A 22,614-nucleotide genomic window follows, 5' to 3' on the forward strand; every position below is an offset into this window, starting at 1 on the left:
TCGTTCTGGACTCCCCCAACATCGGAAACAATCTTCCTGCATCTAGCCTGTCCAATCCCTTTAGAATTTTATACGTTTCAATAAAATGTATATTCTTGGAGGCTGTGCTCCCAAACGTGATATTCTTTCAACCACGACTCAGTGATGCCCACAACGTCATTCCTGTCAATTTCTAACTGCTCCTCAAGATCACCTTATTTCACATACATTGTGCATTTAAATATAACACTTTCAGTCCTGAACTCACCACCCTTCTTTTCAATTTTGTCTCCATGTTGCCTAAAGTGATGTTTTTACCCCTTTGTAAACTTCTTACCTTATTCTTTATTCCATAGACTTCAGTAAACTCTCGCCAGTCTCCTTCCCTTTTACTTTATCCATGCTTTTCCACGCAACTGAAATAACCCCCGTCACCCCAATTTTTAATTTTGAAGCTCTAGCCACAGTCCCGTCATGCAATTCACCAGGACCCTGGTTAAAGTATGGAACCAGTCCCATCGGAACAGCTCCTTCCTTTCCCAATATTGTTCTAATGTTCCATGCATTCAAACCCCCTTCTCCCATACCAATCTCTGAGCCACACATTTAACTCTCTAATCTTATCATGCATTTGGCTAAGGGAGCAGTCCAGGGTTTGGTTCTACATTTTAATTCAGTCCTTAGCTGCTCAGCAGAGGCACTTTCCTGGTTCTTCCTAAGCTGTGGTTACCACATGGAGTACGACAACTGGATCTTTTCTCTCTCACTCCAAGTTCCTCTGCAGGTCTGATGAGGTGCCTTGAACCCTGGCACCAGGCAGACAACACAACCTTCAGGACTCTCAATCCTCATGACGCTCCAAGGTGATTTGGTGAATTAGACGAAATCTGAATGAATGGTAGAATAGACATAAGGGGCTGAATGGCCTCATCCTTTTCCTCTAAATGATCTCCTGGGATCTCAAATGCCTGCATGACAGGGAAACCAGGGCCTCAGATAGATACAACAATGGAACACTTCCTGAAGCTGACCCAGTGCCCTGTCCCATAACACAGAGAGACACAAGTGACATTAAATTAATTCTAGAGCTTAGATGAGCTCTCTTTTACAAGGTCAATGGCAGAATTCTCATCAGGTGCAAAGGAACAGAGGCACCTTGGGGGCCGAGTCCATAGATCCGTCAAAATTGTGCAAGTTGATAGGGTGGTTATCAAGGTGAATGGTGCGTCGGCCTTCATTAATTGGGGAACTGAGTTCGAAGCTGTAAGACAACGTTACAGCTCTATAAAACTCTGGTTGCAGCTCATTTAGAGTATTGTATTCAGTTCTGGTCACCTCATAGGAAGGATGCTTGCTGCTTTAGGGAGTGTGCAGAGCAGATTTATGAGGATTCTCTCTGGATTAAAGAACATGCCTTATGGGAAAAGGCAGAGCAAGCCAGGGCTTGTCTCTTTGGAGCAAGGAAGAATGAGAGTTTACTTGATAAAGGGTGTATAGATGATAAGAGGAAATAAATAGAGTGGACAACCGGCACTTTTCTCCCCCAGGAAATATGGCAGGATATATTTTTAAGTAAGGTATGCGGTGGGGGGTGGTGATTGTCAGAGGTAGGTTTCTTACCCAGAGAGGGAAGAATATGGAACACACCGGAGGTAGAGGCAGATACACTGGGGGCATTTAAGAGACTCTTAGATAAACACATGGATGAAAGGAAAAATGGAAAGCTATGTGGGATGGTAGATTGATCTTATTGTTCAAAGGTCAGCACAACATAGTGGGCCGAAGGGCCAGTGCTATAAAGCTCTGTGTGATATTGTTCTATTAGGAAAGTGTAGCCAAACTTTCAAGAAAAATAAATAACTCTTCAACTTCAATGGTGCAAATACTTCCTCTATTTAAACACAAACTCGCTTTGACTTACCTAGTTTTTCCCTTTTTATAAACCTTTTTAAATGTAAATTATTTGACTGTTGACATAAAGAATACAATAATTCTTCTGCCTTTCTTTGCTCTATTCAGCAAATATCTTGGCCTCTGTTGACTGGATCATGGCAGGACAGACTCCTGACTGGAGAATGGTGGACGGGGTTAATCCTCTCTGACTGCTGAGTCTCTCCAGGGTTCAGTGAGTGTATCAGTACCTGTCTCAGCCTTTGTGTGAAGATGCCAGCACGTCAGCACAGTATCATGGAGATCAGACTGCTGATCAGCACAACTTGTTTAAGGCTGCAAAATATCCGACTATCTCTTCTTAGTATGGCTGCGTCAAGGCGGGTTTATCTAATTAGATCACTAGCGATTAATTATAACTTTAGAACATTGGTTGGGAGGATAAAGTTCTTTTGCGTTACATCAGGCCGATGTTATCTCTGGAAAATGGCATTGCCTGAAAAAGCACAGGTCTGCAGTAAACTGCCCACAGTTCTGTTCTAAACCCGGGGACATGTCGGTAGAGTAGCGTATTTGCCATCAGAGTTTAGTGGGTTGGCAACAGGCAAATGAGATCGGTCCAACAGTCAACAGAGACATGATACCCAAAGGGGCTGTTTCTATGTACCAAGACTCCACAGCTGTGAGTCAATCAGTCCCCCAATGGTCGGACTGTAAGTGGAGTTCTGGTTATTGTCTACATCTGCTCCATAGATTGAATCTTTTCGGACAGTTTATCTTAGGATGGAGTTAAAATATGTTTGGATGATGGGCTCAGTTGTAACAGCCTAGGATATTGGATTATTTTGTGGGTGTCTGCACCTCTCCCCCCAATGAAAATTACCTGGCGCATCACTGCCAGTACGCACACTGAGACGCACATCTACCACAGCCGGAAGGTCATTAGCTTGGCAAAAGTCATCTCTGGAGACAGATATCTTTATATCTCTTCTGATATCTTCTATAAACCCACTTGTGAAAATGCCATCCCCTTCTCTCAGTTCCTCCATCTCTGCCACATCTGTTCCCAGGATGAGGCTTTTCATTCCAGAACTACTGTGATGTCCTCCCTCTTCAAAGAAAAAGGCCTTCTTTCCTCCACTATCAATGCTGACCTCCCCTCTATTTCTTCCATTTCACACACCTTGTCCCTCACCTCGTCCTCTCGCCATCACACCAGGATAGGGTCCTTCTTTTTCTCACCTACCACCCCACTAGCCTCCGCATACAGCACATAATTCTCGGTAACTTCTTCCAACTCATTTCATATAATTATGGAGAAGGATAGGACTGGACCCAGGGTTGAGATTTTTGATTGGAGGAAGGTTAACTTTGAGGAGATGCGAAAGGATTTAGGAGTGGATTGGGACAATTTGCTTTATGGGAAGGATGTAATAGAGAAATGGAGGTCATTTAAAGGTGAAATTTTGAGGGTACAGAATCTTTATGTTCCTGTTAGGTTGAAAGGAAAGGTTAAAAGTTTGAAAGAGCCATGGTTTTCAAGGGATATTAGAAACTTAGTTTGGAAAAAGAGAGAGATCTACAATAAATAAAGGCAACATGGAGTAAATGAGGTGCTCAAGGAATATAAAGAACGTAAAAAGAATCTTAAGAAAGAAATTAGAAAAGCCAAAAGAAGATACGAAGTTGCTTTGGCAAGTAAGGTGAAAATAAATCCAAAGGGTTTCTACAGTTATATTAATAACAAAAGGATAGTGAGGGATAAAATTGGTCCCTTAGAGAATCAGAGTGGACAGCTATGTGTGGAGCCAAAAGAGATGGAGCAGATTTGGAACAATTTCTTTTCTTTGATATTCACTAAGGAGAAGGATATTGAATTGTGTAAGGTAAGGGAAACAAGTAGGGTAGTTACGGAAACTATGATGATTAAAGAAGAGGAAGTACTGGCGCTTTTAAAGAATATAAAAGTGAATAAGTCTCCAGGTCCTGACAGGATATTCCCTAGGACCTTGAGGGAAGTTAGTGTAGAAATAGCAGGGGCTCTGACAGAAATATTTCAAATGTCATTAGAAACTGGGATGGTGCTGGAGGATTGGTGTATTGCTCATGTGGTTCCATTGTTTAAAAAGGGTTCTAAGGGTAAACCTAGCAATTATCGGCCTGTAAGTTTGACGTCAGTGGTGGGTAAATTAATGGAAAGTATTCTTAGAGATGGTATATATAATTATCTGGATAGACAGGGTCTGATTAAGAACAGTCAACATGAATTTGTGCGTGGAAGGTCATGTTTTGACAAATCTTATTGAATTTTTTGAAGAGGTTACTAGGAAAGTTGACGAGGGTAAAGCAGTGGATGGTGTCTATATGGACTTCAGTAAGGCCCTTGACAAGGTTTCACACGGAAGGTTAGTTAGGAAGGTTCAATCGCTAGGTATTAATATTGAAGTAGTAAAATAGATTCAACAGTGGCTGGGTGGGAGATGCCAGAGAGTAGTGGTGGATAAATGTTTGTCAGATTGGAGGCCGGTGACTAGTGGTGTGCCTCAGGGATCTGAACTGGGTCCAATGTTGTTTGTCATATACATTACTGATCTGGATAATGGGGTGGTAAATTGGATTAGTAAGTATGCAGATGATACTAAGATAGGTGGTGTTGTGGATAATGAAGTCGGTTTTCAAAGCTTGCAGAGAGATTTAGGCCAGTTAGAAGAGTGGGCTGAAAGATGGCAGATGGAGTTTAATGCTGATAAGTGTGAGGTGCTACATTTTGGTAGGACTAATCAAAATAGGACATATGTGGTAAATGGTAGGGCATTGAGGAATGCAGTAGAACAGAGTGATCTAGGAATAATGGTGCATAGTTCCCTGAAGGTGGAATCTCATGTGGATAGAGTGGTGAAGAAAGCTTTTGGTATGCTGGCCTTTATAAATCAGAGCATTGTGTATAGGATGTAATGTTAAAGTTGTACAAGGCATTGGTGAAGCCAAATTTGGAGTATTGTGTACAGTTTTGGTCGCCAAATTATAGGAAAGATGTCAACAAAATAGAGAGAGTACAGAGGAGATTTACTAGAATGTTACCTGTGTTTCAGCACCTAAGTTACAGAGAAAGGTTGAACAAGTTAGGTCTTTATTCTTTGGAGCGTAGAAAGGTTGAGGGGGGACTTTATAGAGGTATTTAAAATTATGAGGGGGATAGACAGAGTTGACGTGGATAGGCTTTTTCCATTGAGAGTAGGGGAGATTCAAACAAGAGGACATGAGTTGAGAGTTAAGGGGCAAAAGTTTAGGGGTAACACGAGGGGGAACTTCTTTACTCAGAGAGTGGTAGCTGTGTGGAACGAGCTTCCAGTAGAAGTGGTACAGCCAGGTTCAATTTTGTCATTTAAAAAAAAAAATTGGATAGGTATATGGACAGGGAAGGAATGGAGGGTTATGGGCTGAGTGCCGGTCGGTGGGACTAGGTGAGAGTAAGCGTTCGGCACGGACTAGAAGGGCTGAGATGGCCTGTTTCCGTGCTGTAATTGTTGTATGTTATCTCCAACGGGACCTCACTACCAAGCACATCTTTCCTTCCCCCCCAACCCACCCCCACTTTCCACTTTCTGCAGGGATTCCTCCCTACTCAACTCTCTTGTCCACTTGTCCCTCCTCACTCATCTCCCTCCCGGTATTTACCCTTGCAAGCAGAACACCTGCCCCTACACCTCGTCCCTGGTTATCATTCAGGGCCACAAACGATCCTTCCAGATGAGGCAACACTTCACCTGCAATTCTGTTGGGGGTCATCTACTGTATCCGATGCTCCCAGTGTGGCTTCCTGTATATTGCTGAGGCCCAACACAGATTGGGAGACCGCTTCATCAAGCACCTTTGCTATGTCTGCCACAAAAAACAAGATCTCCCAGTGGCACCCATTTCACTTCTACTTACCATTCTGACACGTCAGTCCATGGCTTCCTTTGCTGCTGTGGTGAGGCCACTCTCTGGTTGGAGGAGCAACACTTTATATTTATCAACACTATCAATTTCTCAGACTTCTATTAATTACCCCGCCCCCTTCACCATTTCCCATTCCTGTTTCCCTCTCTCACCTTATCTCCTTACCTGCCCGTCACCTTCCTCTGGTGCTTCTCCCCCTTCCCTTTCTGCCATGGTCTTCTGTCCTCTCCTAGCAGACTCCCCATTATCTAGTCCTTTATCTCTTTCACCAATTCAACTTCCCAGCTCTTTACTTCACCCCTTCCCCTCTCCCAGTTTCACCTATCGCCTTGTTCTCCACCCCAGCCCCCACCTTCTTACTCTTACTTCTCTTCCTTTCTACTCCCAAAGAAAGATCTTGACTGTTTACTCTTCTCCATAGATGCTGCCTGGCCTGCTGAGCTCTTCCAGCATTTTGTGTGTGTTGATCAGAGACACACTTTGGTCTGTGCGAAAGCTGCTGAACATCCGGTGTAAAGAGACACAAGGGGAAAACAGGGAAGTTGTTTGAGAGACATGAAGCAAGACAGGTCAGAATTTGAAGTGGCAGATACCGAGAATGGAGTCAAAGGATCATAGGACATAGAACACTACAGCATAGTACAGGCCCTTCAGTACTGTGTCGACCTTTTTCGTAAGACCATAAAACTATAAGATATAGAAGCAGAACTAGGCCATCGTGTTTGCTCCGCCATTTCATCACGACTAATCCATTCCCTCTCAGCCCCAATCTCCTGCCTTCTCCCCATATCCCTTCATGCCCTGACTAATTAAGATTCCATCAACCTCCACCATAAATATACCCAATGACTTGGCCTCCACAACAGTCCATGGCGATGAATTGTACAGATTCACTGCTATCTGGCCAAAGAATCCTATTCTAAGATCATTCTAATCCTTTCCTTCTACTTAGCCTTCCATTTTTCTGTCATCCATGTGTCTATCTAAGAGTTTATTAAATGCCCCTACTAGAGCATGGAACTGTCCTTTCAGCTCAACTTGCTCATGTGTCCCAAATCCAAGGGTTTCCAACCTGGGGTCCACAGACCACTTGCTTAACGGTATTGGTCCATGGCATAAAAAAGTTTAGAAACAGAGAAAACCTACAGCACAATACAGGCCCTTCGGCCCACAATGCTGTGCCGAACATGAACTTACTTTAAAAATTCCCTCGGGTTACCCATAGCCCTCTACTTTTCTAAGCTCCGTGTACCTATCCGGGAGTCTCTTAAAAGACCCTATTGTATCCAGCAAGTTGGGAATCCATGTTCTATGCCTTTTGTACCCATGTAGCTGTTCAAATACACTTTTTTAAATGTTGTAAATTGTACTTCCTGTGGCAACAAGCTCCTTATACTCAACACCCTCTGTGTGAAAACGAATACTGCCCTCTTACAAGCTCTGGGGTGTAGGAATGTGTGCTGAGACTAGGCGCAGCCACCACAAAGGCTCTTGGGGGAAGGACCTCCGCCTAGGGTCTTGCCATCATTGGACACCCTCTCAAACACATCCCTGCTGCAGTGTTTAAGGATGAAGCATCAGCGACATTGATGTATTGAACTACTTGGTGAAGAAGAAAATTACATGTCCCAATTGTACTTGCTGAACTTATTATGAATAAAGTATATTTTTGGAATAAACAACACTGCCTGGAAGGCAAGGGATAAGTTCAGCCTTCTGTGGAGCAATGTCTGATTACTGTGCAACTGAGTGAGTGAAGCCTCTGTTGGTCAGGGTCGACCATGAATGTTGCATCTGAGCTGTCTAGATACACAAGCCTGGGCAGAACAATATGGAGAGCAAGCTGTAACGGGGTTCCCCTCTCCATGCATCTGATGAACCCAAAGGAACGGCATTGACCAATAGAGTTTGGGACCAGCAGCTTCGCAGGAGTTGCCAGTCAGCGTTGAACTCAATGTAGGGACCCCAGCCCCGGAGTTTTCCCTCGGGGTTTACTCCCGAAACCTTCCCCGTGAGAGGATATAGCCGCAAGGCAGCGAAGGTTTGAGCTCAGAGTTTCCCTTCTCTTAGATGAGCTGCTAACCACAGCTGACAAACCTTATCTGCCCAAAGCGACTGGTATTAAGTTGCTGGTAACCTGCCTTTGCCCATTCTCCTGTCATTAGAAAGGGTTCTGCCGGGCTTAGTAGCTAAGCCACACGTGAAGGCCAGGAGCTGGACTTGGTTGTTGGAGGCTATTTGGGGTGCACGCCATTGAGAGCATTTAATAGGTAGTGGGAGCTTGTCCCCACTACCACCCCGGCTACTACAACCATAAGCAACCTTACACTGCAACTGCTAAGTGAACTGTTGAGGTAGAAACTCTATATTCAAAAACTGCTTGAGAAAAGGTATTTAATTATCAATATTTGGGCCCTTTTAGTCAGAGAGGAATATAGCACGTAAACAGGCCCTGCAGTCTGATGTGTCCATGTTGACAAAGATGCCTATCTAAGCTTGTTCCCATTTGCCATCATTTCTCTGTATTCAGGGTTTACAAACTCATGAGAGGCATCAATAAGATGGATGAAAAGTCTTTTTCCAAGGGTAAAGGAATCTGAAACCAGAGCGCAATGGTTTAAGGTGAGAGTTGAAAGATTTAACAAGGACCTATGAGGACGGTGAGTGCAAGCAACGAGCTGCGGGAGAAGTGCTGTAGTTACTGCCTGTCACACCGCTGGCAGTTAGGGAAACAATGAAGGTCCTCCATCTCTGTCTGTCCTTGGCCATCTTCTCTATTGTGCCCCAGAAGAGGTCCAGGGTCCCCATTTCTGCATCTATCATATGGCACCAAGTTGTCTTTGGTCTCCTGCCTTTCCTCTGACCTTCAGGGTCCAATGAAGTGTTGTCTTGATGGGGTTGGCCTCTCTTCTCATCATGTGCCCCGTCCATCTTGACCTTGGCTGGCGTTCCTTCATCATGCCAGTAGCTTCCTCTTGGTTTTCTCTGCTGTTAGGAAATTCAGAGACTCGGGAATACCATTGCACACAGATTTTGGATTTTTCACTATTGTTTCCGTAACAATTTCTTGTTTGACCAGTCATGGTTGTTAGCCCTGAGCTAAAACCCCAAACCTGGAGGACCAATGGGCCACTTTTAATTTGCCCTCTACCCTTTGATCTGTTTGGCATGGGTGATGCTACCAAGAGTGAAAGCACAAATCCCTGACTCCAGCCAGCATAGCCCTCTGGGTCATGAAAATCTCTAAACCACAACAAGGAGGAGTAAATACTAGAATCAGGTACATGGACAGGAAAGGTACAGTGCAGGGATTCACAAACTCTTTTATGGCTTGGAGCCTTACCATTAACCGAGGGGTCCATGAACCCCAGGTTGGGAAACCCTAGTTTATAAGGATATGGGACTAAGTCAAGAAGACATCTTGCTCAGCTTCCATGCCATATGAGTCTTTGATTCTACGACTCTCTGACAGCCACTTCAAGCTCTGACCCATCTTGCTGCAATAGCTGATGAAGAGGAATTTCTTTAGCCGGAGAGTGGTGAACCTATGGAATTCATTGTCATAGACAGCTGTGGAAGCCAAGTCAACAGGTATATTTAAAGCGGAGGCTGAAAGGTTCAGACGATACGGAGATAGGTGGATGGGCAGGTAGTGCTGAGGAAGTAGGGTAGCTGCAGAAGGACTTAGATTGAGAAAATGGTCAGAGAATTGGCAGATGGAATATAGTGCAGAGAAATGCACAGCCATGCACTTTGGTACAAGGAATAAAGGTGTGGACTATTTTCTAAACAGGGAGAAAATTCAAAATATCACAGGTGCAAAGGGGTTGGTATCCTTGCATGGGAATCACTAAAAGTTAATTTGCACGCTGAGTCAGTGGTGAGGAAGACAAATGTAATGTTAGCATTCATTTCGAGAGGACTAGAATATAAGAGCAAGGATGTGATGCTGAGGCTTTATAAGACATTGGTCAGGCCACATGGAGTATTGTGAGCAATTTTGGGCCCTTATCTCCGAAAAAATGTGCTGGCGTTGGAGGGGATCCAGAGGAGGTTCACAAGGATGATGCCAGAAATGAAAGGGTTACCGTATGGTGGACATACTCATGCTGGGCTTGTACTCACTGGAGTTTGGAAGGATGACTGGGGATCTCATTGAAACCTATCAAATATTGAAAGGCCTGGATAGAGTGGATGTGGAGAGGGTGTTTCCTACAGTGTGTGATTCTAGGACCAGAGGTCTCAGTAGAGAAGGACGTCCATTTAAAACAAAGATAAGAAGGGATTTCTTCAGCCAGAGGATGGTGAGTCTGTGGAATTCATTCCACGAGTGGTTGAGGAGGTACAGTCATTGAGTACATTTAAAGCAGAAGTTGATAGGTTCTTGGTTAGCCAGACTGTCAAAGGTTACAGGGCGAAGACAGGATAATGATGGTGAGAGGGAAAATGGATCAGCAATGATGAAATGGCAGAGCAGACTCAATGGGCTGAATGGTCTAATTCTGCTTTTATGTCTTATGGTTCAGGTCTCCCAAGCAACCACCATGTCTTCCTTTTGCATTTTAGTATTTGATGTCCATGAGGAAGGAGAACACTGCAGAATGGCATGACCTTCCACATTTCTTCTTGGTCTTTGGGCAACATTTTCCCAAAATAGCTGTAAAGACTTCCTCAGGCATTCATAGCTAGATTCTTTATTTCCTAACTTATTTACAGTTAAGGCAGTGTAGAATATATGCTGAAGAAGGGCTTCAGTTCAAGACATTAGTTCATTTCCATTGATGCTGCCTGACCTGCTGAGTAACTCCAGCATTTTGTGTGTGTTGCTCTAGAGTTTCAACATCTGCAGAATGTGTAGAATATAAGGCCAAGGAAGAGATAGTGCGATTTTAGAAAAGATTGGCTAAGCAACAACTGAAGAAGTGTGTGTAGCTCTGGCCATCACACTATAGGAAGGATGTGATTGTACTGGAGAAGGTGCAGAGGAAATTTACTTGGACTGGAACATTTCAGTAATGAGAAGAGAACGGATAGGCTTGGTTTGATTTGCCGAGAGCATAGGAATCTGGTGGGCCTAGCAGCAGTGTATAACCTGATGTAGTCAACAAACAGGATGGGAAACATTTTGTCATTGCAAAAAATGTCTGGAAATAGACATGATCACTCTAGGGTGAGGGGTAAGAGGTTTAGTGGGGACCTGTGGAAGAATGTTTTCATCCGATGGATGATGGGAATTTGGAATGCACTGCCTGAACATTGAAAAGGAGTCTAGACAAGTACTTCGATAACCAGTGCTAGTAAATTGGATCAATAGAGACAGGTGATGAGCACTACATTGATTTTCCTGGCTCATTGATGGCAGGAGATTTCCAAACAGAGAGAAGAGCAGACAAGCTTCCTAGGGACCTGCACCTCCACCAAAGACTTAATGCTAAATTAGACATAGGAGCAGAATTAGGCCATTCAGCCCATCAAGTCTGCTCCTCCATTCCATCATGGCTGATTTATTATCCCTCTCAACCCCATTCTCCTACCTTCTCACTATAACTTTTGATGCCCTGACTAATCAAGAACCTAGCACCCTCCACTTTAAATACATCCAATGACTTGGCCTCTACAGATGTCTGTGGTAATGAATTCCACAGATTCACCATGCTCAGGCTAAAGAAGTTCCACCACCTAATCTTTGTTCTAAGGGACGTATTCTAAGGCAGTTCCCTTTGGTCCCAGGCTCCATCACTACAGAAAACATTCTCTCCACGTGCACACTATCTCGGCCTTTCAATATTCAATAGATTTCAACTCATTATTCTTTAATTTCCTATCTTTTGGTGAGCATGGACTTAGTGGGCTAAATAAGACCATAATACACAGGGGCAGATTTCAATGAGGTCACCCCCTTCCCACCCCACCCCCCCCCCACCATACTCCTGCACTCCAGTGGGTACAGAACCAGAGCCAACAAACACTCCTCGTACGTCAACCCTTTAATTCCTGGGATCATTCACATGAACCTCCCCTGCACCCTCTCCAGTGCCAGCATACCTTTCCTTAGCAAAGGAGCCCAAGACTCTTTGTGGTCTGACCAATGCCTTTTAGAGCCTCACAAACAAGAGAAAGTCTGTAGGTACTGGAAATCCAAAGCAAGATGCCGGAGGAACTCAGCAGGCCAGGCAGCGTCTATGGAAAAACAGTGAACAGTCGATGTTTCAGGTCAAAACCCCTCATCGGGACTGGAAAATGAGATATGAAGTCGGAGTAAGAGGAGGGGGGAGGAGAGGAAGAAATACAAGATAGTAGGTGATAGGTGAATCCAGGAAAGAGGGAGGGTTGAAGTAAAGAGCAGAGAAGTCAATTGGTGAAAGAGATAAAGAGCTGGAAAAGGGGGAATCTGATAGGAGAGGAAAGAAGCCCATGGAAGAAAGGGAAGGGGGAGGAACACCGGAGGGCAAGTAAGGAGATAAAGTGAAAGACAAAAATGGGAAGGAGGAATAATGAAGGAGAACGGGTCAACTATTAAAAATTTGAGAAATCGATGTCCGTGCCATCAGGTTGGAGACTACCCAGATGGAAGACAAGGTGTTGCTCCTCCAACCTGAGAGTGACTTCATCATGGCAGTAGAGGAGGCCATGGATTGACATGTCAGAACGGGAACAGGAAGTTGAATTGAAATGGGAAGTCACCAGGAGATCCCACTTTTTAGTGTCATATGGAGTGAAAATGCTCAGTGAAGTGGTCTTCCAATCTATGCTGGATCTCAACCACATAGTTATCTTACCCCACCCTTCCCATTTCTACCTCCTACCCAAGATCCATAAACCTGACTGACCAGGTAGACCCACTCTTTTTGCCTGCTCCTGCCCTAGTGAACTTGCGTCTGCATACCTTGACTCAGTTTTATACCCCTAGTTCAGTCCCTTCCAACCTATATCTGTGACACCTCACACGCTCTTGATCTTTTCAATGACTTTAAGCTTCCTGTCCCTGATCGTGTCCATAAAACCAGAAGACATAGAAGCAGAATTAAGCCACTCAGCACATTGAGTTTGCTCCACCATTCCATCATGGCTGAACCCAGACCCCCACTCTACCCCATACACCTGCCTTCTCCCCATATCCTTTGATGCCCTGACCAATCTGGAAACTATCAACTTCGCTTTAAGTATACCCACGGACTTGACCTCTACCACAGTCTGTAGCAGAGCATTCCACAGATTCACTACTCTCTGGCTTAAAAAGTTCATCCTTACCTCTGTTCTAAAAGGTCACCCCTCAACTGTGAGGCTGTGCCATCTAGTTCTGGATACCCCACCACTGGAAGCATCCTTCCCACATCTACCCTATCTAGTCCTTTCAGCATTCAAAAGGTTTCAATGAGATTCCATCCCCCCACACACACAATCTTCTAAATTTCAGTGAGTACAGGCTCAAAGATGCTAAATGCATCTCAGATGTTAACCCCTTCATTCCTGAAATCATCCTTGTGAACCTCTTCTGGACTCTCTCCAATGACAACACATCCTTTCTGAGATATGGGACTCAAAACTGTTGTCAATACTCCAAGTGCAGCCTGACTAGTGTCTTACAATGGCTCAGCATTATCTCCTTGCTTTTATATTCTATTCCCCCTGAAATAAATGGCAACATTACATTTGCCATCCCTATCACAGACTTAACCTGTAAATTAACCTTCTGGGAGTCTTGCACAAGGACTCCTAAGTTCCTCTGTACCTCTGATGTTTGAACCTTCTCCCCATTTAGATAACAGTCTGCACTATTGTTCCTTTTACCAAAATGCATTATCATACATTTCCCAACACTGTATTCTATCTGGCACTTTTTTTACCATTCTTCCAAACTGTCTAAGTCCTATTGCAATTGTATTGCTTCCTCATCATTACCCACCCCTCCACCTATCTTCATCTTATTTTCACTATGGACATCTTGTCCCTATACACCTCCATCCTCCATCCTCCATCTGGAAGGCCTTAAAGATCTCCGCTTCTTTCTGGACAACAGACCAAACAAGTGCCCCTCCACCACCATTCTCCTCCGTCTGGTAGGACCGGTCTTCACCCTCAATAATTTCTCCTTTGGTTCTTTCCACTTCTGTCAAACCAAAGGTGTAGCCATGGGCACTCATGTGCCTTTTTGTCGGCTATGTGGAACAGTTTACGTTCCAAGCCTACTCTGGTATCGCTCCCCAACTCTTCCTACTCTACGTTGATGACTGCATTGGAGCTGCTTCCCACACTAATGATGTGCTTTTCAGTTTCATCAACATTGCCTCCAACTTCCACCCTGCCCTCAAATTTATGAGACCCGAAATAGATTGGGAGACAGCTTCACTGAGCACCCTCGCTGTGTCTGACACAAGAAGTAGGATCTCCCGGTGGCCTCCCATTTCAATTCTACTTCCTGTTCCCGTTCTGACATGTCAATCTATGACCTCCTCTACTGCCATGATGAGGCCTCACTCAGGTTGGAGGAGCAACACCTTGTCTTCCATCTAGGTAGCCTCCAACCTGATGGCATGAACATCGATTTCTCAAATTTTCAATAATTGACCCGTTCTCCTTCATTATTCCCCCTTCCCATTTTTGTCTCTCACTTTATCTCCTTACTTGTCCTCTGGTGTTCCTCCCACTTCCCTTTCTTCCATGGGCTTCTGTCCTCTCCTATCAGATTTCCCCTTCTCCAGCCCTTTATCTCTTTCACCAATCACCTTCCCAGCTCTTCAACCCCCCTTCCCCACTCCTGGTTTCATCTATCACCTACCACCTTGTACTTCTTCCTCCTCTCCTCACCTTCTTACTCTGACTTCTCCTCTTCCTTTCCAGTGCCAATGAAGAGTCACGGCCCAAAACATCGACCATTTACTCTTTTCTATAGATGCTGCCTGATCTGCCGAGTTCCTCCAGCATTTTGTGTGTCTTCCTTTTAACGCCGCAACATTACACCCCTGCTTTTATATTCCAGTCCTCTCGAAATGAATGCTAACATTGCATTTTCCTTCCTTGCCACCAACTCGACTTTCAAGTTAACCTTTAAGGAGTCCTGCAAGAGAACTCCTAAGTCCCCTTATACCTCTATTTTCTGAATTTTCTCCCTGTTTATGGAATAGTCTTTATTACTCCAAGCAAATTGCATGACCATGTATTTCCATACACTGTATTCCATCTGCTACTTCTTTGCCCATTCTGTTCAAGTCCTTCTGCAGACATCTGCTTCCTCAACACTACCTGCTCCTCCACCTGTCTTTGAATTATCCACAAATAATGAAGATCAACAGAATGAGGAAGTACGTAATCACATTGCAAAGCTGTAGCCATGTGACATTACTACAGTCTGGTGTATCTTTACATTTTTGCCCATTTTATTCACCAAAGTTTTCCAGGCTTTCAACATTGACAGTGTATCAATGAAAACATCCAATGATCTTCACTGAAAATTACTTCAGTGATGACTGGAACTATTCAGGTGTATTTGTCTATAACTTGTGTTTGAGACCAAACACTTCATTTCTTAAAATTCCCTTTACTCCTGTGCACCCACTTTCTCTTGTCTGTTGAGACCACGAGTGATCATCTTACTAAAAAATGCACATAAATAAAACCTGCAGATGATGGAAATCCGAAGTAAAAACAGAAAATGGTGGAATTATCTGTGCAGAGAGAAACAGGGGTATTTTCATTTTTGATATTAGTATTTGTATTAATATTTCAAGTCAGGAAGGATCTTTGATTTTTTATCTCTGTTAACTTTAACTTTAACATATTAAACTTATTTTTCTCTTCACTCTCCTAGAGCTTGTCTGCCATACCAAAGCGCAGGGCTATGAACTGTAGTTTTTGATGGATCAAGGTCTCTTTAGAGGGTTTTTGCTATTGCTTGCATGGTGGGGGGGGGGGTGGGGGTTAGGGCAGTCAAAGCTTCTGCTGGTGCAAGTGGGAGGGAAGGGAGAAGGTTGATATTTCTGCTGCTGCTGTGTGTGTGGGGGCAGCTTTGGGGGATCTGATGTTTCTATCATTCACTCTGTGGGTTTTTTATTTTGTTTTGTGGATGTCTGAAGAGTAAGATTTCAGGTTGTATTCTGTACACATTCTCTGATGTTAAATTGAACCATTTGAACTGATGCTGCCTGACCTGCTGAGTGCTTCTTGCATTTACATGTGCCTATATTATCTGCTAAGATTGGTACAAATCTTTTCAAGATTATGCTTTTGATTATGTTTATCATTCTAGCTCAATAACTTCTGCTGCCTCTGGTTAAAATCTGGGAACTGTGATTGTTTGTATAAACTTCCATCACAAACCTTGAAACAGCACTCCAGGACTAGAGGCAATTTTACACGTCCGTGATTTGGTTCATCAGCCGACAGTGATACATATTAAACATCATTCAGGTCATTAATTAATTCTTCGTTTGGCCGTGGAACGAAAATATTTATAATTATTGCTTCACGCAGAAAATCTTGGGGTTGCTGAGTTTTTATATTTAAACTTGCTGCACAGTCCACTGACCTGAAGCTGTGATTGTGTCAACTGGATGATAAGCAGAACATCCTTGCTGTGTGGCAAGGTCATACTTGCTCCGCAAAGGCACAACTTTTTGATTAGAATTATGTACAAAACCAGAACAACGAGGACTGTTTGGGAAGCTTTGTGCCAACTGGCAACTTCCTGCTCTATTATCAACATCCCTCTTGCCCTGCGATTTGAAGAACAGAAAGGCATATTGATTGTAGAACATAAATAAAGTAACATGACCTCACCAGTACTATGACACTTCACCAATCCCTCTCCTCGGGGTCTTGTTGTAAGAATATAGTAATGGTGATGTTAATGTCAACATAAACACTGATTGGTGCTTTTACCTACAGATTGAATCTCACAGAATGACTCAGTGTATCTCTGTAACACCACTGATTGGAGGGAAGCTCTGAAATAATAAATAGTGAGGTAGTGTTGTTCACAGGTTCAATGTCTATTCAGAAATCGGATGGCAGAGGGGAAGAAGCTGTTCCTGAATAGTTGAGTGTGTGCCTTCAGGCTTCTGTACCTTCTTCCTTATGGTAACTCTGTGAAGTGGACATGTCCTGGGTGGCGGGGGCCCTTACTAAAGGACACAACCTTTCTGAGGCACCACTCCTTAAAGAAATCTTGGATACTATGGAGGCTAGTGTCCATGATGGAGCTGACTAATTTTCCCTGCAGCTGACTTGGATCCTGTGTAGTAGAGCATCCCATCACCCCCCCACCCCACCCCACCACCCTCATACCAATGATGCAGCCAGTCAGAATGCTCTCCATGGTACATCTGTAGAAATTTGCAAGTGTTTTAGGTGACACACCAAATCTCCTCAAACTCCCAGTGAACTATAGCCACTGTCTTGCCTTCTTTATGACTGTATTCATATACTGGGACCAGGTTAGGTCTTCAGGGATATTGACACCCAGGAACTTGAAACTGCTCACTACCTCCACTTCTGATCCCTCTATGAGGACTGGTGTGTTCCCTCGCCTTACCCTTTCTGAAGTCTACAATCAGTTCTTTGGCACTACTGACGTTAAGCGCGAGGTTGTCGCTACGACACCACTCAACTAGTTGGTATATTTCACTTCTGTATGCCCTCTTCTTACCTTCTGAGATTCTTCTCGTAACAGTTGTAATATCAGCAGATTTATAGATGGCATTTGAGCTGTGCCTAACCACATAGTCACGGGTGCAGAGAGAGTAGAGCAGTGGGCTGAGCACACTTCACTCCGGTGTGTCAGTGTTGATTGGCTGTGAGGTAGAAATGTTGCAGAGGGAGATACAGAGGCCCAGGCTCTGAAGCTTTTAAATCAGGACTGTAGGAATGATGGTGTTAAACACTGAGTTTTAGGGTATCCTACACGAGGACTCCCAAGTCCCTTCATACCTCAGAATTTTAAATTTTCTCTCTATTTAGAAAATAGTCTACACTTTTATTCATTCTACAAAAGTGTGTGACCATGCACTTCCTGACACTGTATTCCATCTGCCACTTCTTTACCCAGTCTCCTAATCAGTCTGTCCTTCTGTAGCCTCTCTACTTCCTCAGAACTACCTAACCCTCCACCTATCTCCTGTACATATCATCCACAAACATGGCCACGAAGCCATCAATTCCAACATCCAAATCATTGACATGGAATGCAAAAAGAAGCAGTTCCAACACAGAACCCTGTAGAACATCACAAATCACTGACAGCCAACCAGGAAAGGTTCCCTTTATACCCACTTTTTGCCTCCTGCCAATCAGCCAATGCTCTATCCATGCTAGTATCTTTCCTGTAATACCATGGGGTCCCAACTTGTTAAGCAGCCTCGTGTGGCACCTTGTCAAAGGCCTTCAGAAAATCCAAGTACAGAACATCCACCCATTCTCCTTTGTCTATCATGCTTGTTATTTCTTCAAAGAATTCCAACGGATTCATCAGTCAAGATTTCCACACAAAGAAACAATGCTGGCTACGGCCTACTTCATCATGTGCCTCCAAGTGCCCCAAAACCACATCCTTAACAATCGACTCCAACGTCTTCCCAACTATTGTCAGAATAAGTGGCCTATAATTTCAATTTCTTTTCTTCTTCCTCTCTCCCTTCTTGAAGAGAACATCCCATACATTATAGCTCCTTCATTTTAATGAATCCGCTAAAGCCTGGTACTATTTACTGGAAAAGTGTGTTTAATAGGATCAGCTATAAAATACTCTGGAGTGCATTAACTTAAAATAAAATGCCGTTTAATAGTTTCAGCGCAATATCTAAGCTTCATAAAGGTTACTGTGACTGAGACACTGCATCTTGTAGACTCAGAAAGATCAATAAGCCATTAATAGATTACATTTTAGATTCTCAAGGAGCTCTCTGATGACTCAGTTAGTTAAAGAACATTGGCTCAGCTGCATAGGCCAGAGCTGTTCCAGGGAGAGGGAGAGGGAGAGGGAGAGGGAGAGAGGGAGAGAGAGAGAGAGAGAGAGAGGGAGAGGGAGAGGGAGAGGGAGAGGGAGAGGGAGAGGGAGAGAGAGAGAGAGAGAGAGAGAGAGAGAGAGAGAGAGAGAGAGAGAGAGAGAGAGAGAGAGAGAGGAGAGAGAGAGAGAGAGAGAGAGTGAGTGTGTGTCTCTTATCCATGGATATACATTTATGGACAGGGGCGTGCAAATTTCTTGTGCACGTATATACAGCTGAGATGCCTAAGGCCTTTGCACAGTACTGTATTTGTCAATATGGAGCAGAGACCATTAAACCATAAGATATTCTATAGGAGCAGAATTAGGCCATTTGTAAACCTGATGGGAGCAAAGGATGCTGGGAGTAGCGAGGGTGGAGCACTGGAGGAGAGTTGAGGGGCAGGTGGCAGAGAAGGAGTGCAAGGAGCAGGGCAAGGCACAGTGATGCACCATCAATAACTCTCGGAGACGGGAGGCAAACGATAGACTTTTATTAGCTGCAAACGTGACCACAACATCTTGGAGACTGAGGGAGGAGCAGTGCCTCCAATCGCCTTTATACAGGGGTTTGTGGGAGGAGCCACAGGAGCAGTCAGCAGAGGGGCGTGTCCAGACGGGTATACACATAGTTTACCACACACAGTTGCTGACATTCCCAGCCCTGAGGCACCAGGCAAGTTCATTTGATTCCAAACAATTGGTTTATTGACTGTCTCTCTGGTTCTTCCCGCACCCTCCCTTCTCCCATCCGCTTTTCCCAACCGTGATTCTCCTTTCCCTTCCCGCTCCCCACTCTCACTCTACAACAGGGACTCCTATCAGAATCAGGTTTATCATCACTCAAATATTCATGAAATCAGTTTTTCTTTAGCGGCAGCAGTACAGTGCAATACATAAAATTATTACAGTACAGTTACTACATATATACCTAAGGCTTTTGCACAGTATGCACAGTGCTGTACATGTGTGGATGTTTGCATATCTATATTTATGTACTGCATGTTATGTGTGTGTTCACTGCCGGTTAACTGTCGGCTAACTATTACTTGGATTGCACTACCTGTATGTATAATCTATATTTTCATTTATATTTATCATCATTATTGTTATGAGCAGAGAGACAACATCTGCCGGAAGTAAATTCCTTGTATGTGCATAGGTACTTGGCGATTAAAGTCCGATTCTGATTCTGATGTACGTATGTGTTACACAAGTGTGTATGAATGTAGGTGTGCACACATGCCCGTTCTCATTCATCCTAAGATACTTCAGATACAATCTGGAGCCACAACAACTCCTGTTTATGCTGTTAACTTTGTGGCAGCAGCACAATGCAATACATGATAAGTATATTTTTTAAAACTGTGAATCACAACAATAGTAGTAAAACGGCTCATTGACAGGGCTGCTGCTCTGCCAGGACTACCAGACCGTCAGGGTAAAAGAGCAGAATTCAGCCACCATTTCATCATGGCTGATCCATTTCCCTTTCAGCCCCCAGTCTCCTGCCTTCTCCCCATATCCCTTCATGCCCTGACTAATCAAGATCCTATCAACATTCGCCTTAAATGCGCCGAGTGATCCGGCCTCCGCAGTCACTTGTGGCAATGAATTCCACAGGTTCACCACCCGCTGGTTAAAGAAACCCCTGCTTATCTCTGTTCTAAATGGACATCCCTCTATTGTGAGGCTGTGCCCTCTGGTCCTAGACTCCCCCACCAAAGGAAACATCCTCTCCTCATTCCCTCTATCTAGGCCCTTTAACATTCAATAGTTTCAATGAGGTCCCCTTCATCCTTCTAAACTCCAGCAAGTATGGGCCCAGAGCTTTCAATGCAATCTCATATGATAACCCTTTCATTCCCAGAATCATTCTCGTGAACCTCCAATGAACCCCCTCCAATGTCAGCACATCCTGTATTAACATAAGGGCCCAAAACTGCTCACAGTACTCCAAGAGAGGCCTCACCAGTGCCTTACAAAGCCCCAACATTACATCCTTGCCTTTATATTTTTGTCCTCTTGAAATGAATGTTAACATCGCTCTTGCCTTCCTTAACATCAATTCAACCTGCAAATTAACCTTCAGGGAATCCTGCACGAGGACTCCCAAATCTATTTGCACCTCAGACTTTTGAATTTTCTCTCTACTTAGAAAATTGTCTACTGTTTTATACTTTCTACCAAAGTGCGTGTCCATACACTTCCCGACACTGTGTTCCATCTGCCACTTCTTTGCTTATTCTCCTAATCTGTCTGACTCCTTCCGCAGCCTCTCTGCCTCCTCAACACTACCTGTCCCCTCCTCCAGTCTTGGCCATAATGCAATCGGTTTCAGCATTCTGATTGTTGACATACAACGTAAAAAGAAGTGGTTCCATCACAGTCCCTGTGGAACAGCACTTGTCACTGGCAGCCATTTTGTAAAGGATGCCTTTATTCCCCACTCTTTGCCTCCTGCTAATCAGCCAATGTTCTATCCATGCTAGTATCTTTCTAATCCAAGTATACAACCTCCTCTGATTCTTCTTTGTCTATCCTGCTTGTTATTTCTTCAAAGAATTCCAACAGATTTGCCAGGTAAAGTTACCCCTTAAGGAACTCGCGCTGAATTTGGTCTATTTTATCATGTGACTCCATGTACCCCAAAACCACAGCCTTAACGATGGACTCCAACATTTTCCCAGCCACTGAGTTCAGACCAACTGGCCTATAACTTCCTCCCTTTTTAAAGAGTGGAGTGGCATTTGTAACTTTCCAATCCTCCAGAACCAGGTCCAAGTGATTAATTTTGTGACAAGAGACCGAGGTGAGGACGATAAGGACACGAGTGCTGGAGTATCCAAGACTAGAATCAAGACAGAATATGAGACCGAGACAAGAACAGAGATCTAAACTAGAAACTAGATGAGAATCCAAAGCTGCTCTGATGATTGAGCGCCAAGCTTCAGTTCAGGCGCTTGTTAAACCCTGGCACTAAAACATGGCCGCCAACTGGAGGGGCAGGCCTGAGTCTTTAAAGGAGCCACACCAGCTATTTGTATTCCAGAGGGTTGGAGCATCTAACCCTTGGAAGCTGGCCCAGTCGGGCGTGTATCATAACAGAACCCCCTCCCTATGGCCGACTCCTGACAGCGCTGGCTGTTCGGAGTGACAGTGATGGTAGCCAGGGATGAGAGCCAGATCCAGGATGTCCCTTTCAGGAACTTAGCAAGCTCTTCGGGTCCATCTTGAGATTGCCACGAGAGAGTAAAAAATGAAACCCTGGTTCCAATTTTTCCAGTTTGACAGGAAGTCCATGATCTAGAAGGCTCTTTAAGGTATTTCTGATGTGAGCCACATGATCCTCCAGGGACATCTAGAATATTAGGATGTTATCCAAGTACACAAAGGTGCCCATGTGGAGAGCATCCCAAAGCAGGTTACTTATAAAGACACAGAAAACCGCTGGTGCATTAGTGAGGCCAAAGAGCATAACCAGGTTCTCATCGTGCCTTGTCGGTGTGTTGAATGCCGTCTTCCACTCATCACCCTCCTTTATGGGGACCAGATTGTACGCACTCCACAAGTGTAGCTTTGAGAATACTCTTGCCCCCTGGGGAACCTCAAAGGTGTGTTCATGAGTGGAAGGAGAGAACAATTCTTCACCGTTATGTAATTCACCAATCTATTATCAATGCAAGGCCACAGGATTCCATCATTTATCTGCACAAAGAAGAACCCTGTGCCGGCGGGTGAGGTGGAGGGCCGAATGAATCCCATTGCTAGAGCCTCTTTTAGGTACTCCTCCATAGCACCTCTCTCCAGGCCTGAGAGTGCATGTG

The sequence above is a fragment of the Hemitrygon akajei genome, chromosome 16, assembly GCF_048418815.1.
Source record: "Hemitrygon akajei chromosome 16, sHemAka1.3, whole genome shotgun sequence".
NCBI classification, from domain to species: Eukaryota; Metazoa; Chordata; class Chondrichthyes; order Myliobatiformes; family Dasyatidae; genus Hemitrygon; species Hemitrygon akajei.